Below are 1,326 nucleotides of genomic sequence, written 5' to 3'. Positions count from 1 at the left end.
TGGTTTCAGTGCTTCCTGTATGATTTTAAGTTCCAATACCTAATTTTTAGAATAATCATTACTACTACATATAGAGTAAAAAGAAAAAGAAAAAGAGGAAAACCCCCTCTTGAACAATCATGTAATATACTCCCTCCGAATATGAATGTAAAATATTGTATATTTTTATCTTGTATACAAATATATGATGTTTTGAGATATAATTAATTCATTTATTTTTAAAATTTAAACATAATTTAAAAGGTAAAATTATGAGTGGTGAAACTTTATTGGTATAATCAAAAAGTAACAATTAAAATAGTAGATTTATTGTTTTTTAATATGTGTGTAAAACCTTAAACATCTTATATTTAAATCCAGAGGGAGTATTATGCAAGACCGAAGGCTTATTTAGGTACGAGTGTTTTTCTTTTTTGCAATAAATTTGCTAAATTTATTAATGGAAATGATTCATGTCATTTGTAAATATATAACTAAAGTAAAAATAATAAAAAGTGGATATCAATTTTTCTAACCAAGCGCATATGATTATTAGATTAAGAAAAAAATACCAGGATGAAAGAAGAACAGACATAAAGTTCAAAACAATTGGGTTAAGCAGTGGGATACGTGTTCGGGCTAATCCATTCTGTAGCACTAAATGCATTTTTTCCGAAACTGACTGAATAGCCGATAGGGTTTATAAGAAAAACAAGGAAAAGAACAGACTAATGTTTTGTAAGTGAACAATTAACATCTAATTTTGACACGTGGGAATACGTATCCATGTAAAAACCCGTAATTAACTTTGAATGTAAGATTTCAAGTTATACCCAACCCAAAGTAGAAAAATACAACTTTTTAATCAAGTCTTCTTTAGGTTTGGGAACTAGCTACAAAAGGGTTTAGGTAAATACTATGTACCATGAATTAAATAAAAAGGAAAACAAAATCAATAGAAAATGAGAATGAGAATATAAGACGGTAGAGGGACAAAGTGAAAGCAAAAACAAACTAAAGAGAGAACGTCAGGTGGCCTAGCGGCAGTACTGAACGTTTCTCACACACGACTATCCGAGATCGCCAGTTCGATACTCAGGGACAGCGGAGTGGAACTGGGTTAGCTAAAAAATCCCTACGGGGATTTTTGGTGAGGTGGCCCTTCGGGGTGAGCCCAGTCGCTATAAAAAGTTCAACCTATACAGTTTAACCGGGTCTCGTGGTCTGGTGGTAAAGGAACATCGGCTGAGGTGCCCGCCATCACGACTTCGAGCCCCGGCCACAGCGGATTTAACATCCCTTCCGTTGGGGCGCTGGACCCCCTACGGGGGGATAGTTGGGAATGTG

This window comes from Brassica oleracea, chromosome C2 (assembly GCF_000695525.1).
Source record: "Brassica oleracea var. oleracea cultivar TO1000 chromosome C2, BOL, whole genome shotgun sequence".
In the NCBI taxonomy this organism is placed as follows: domain Eukaryota; kingdom Viridiplantae; phylum Streptophyta; class Magnoliopsida; order Brassicales; family Brassicaceae; genus Brassica; species Brassica oleracea.
Note: the sequence above shows the minus strand (reverse complement) of the source record.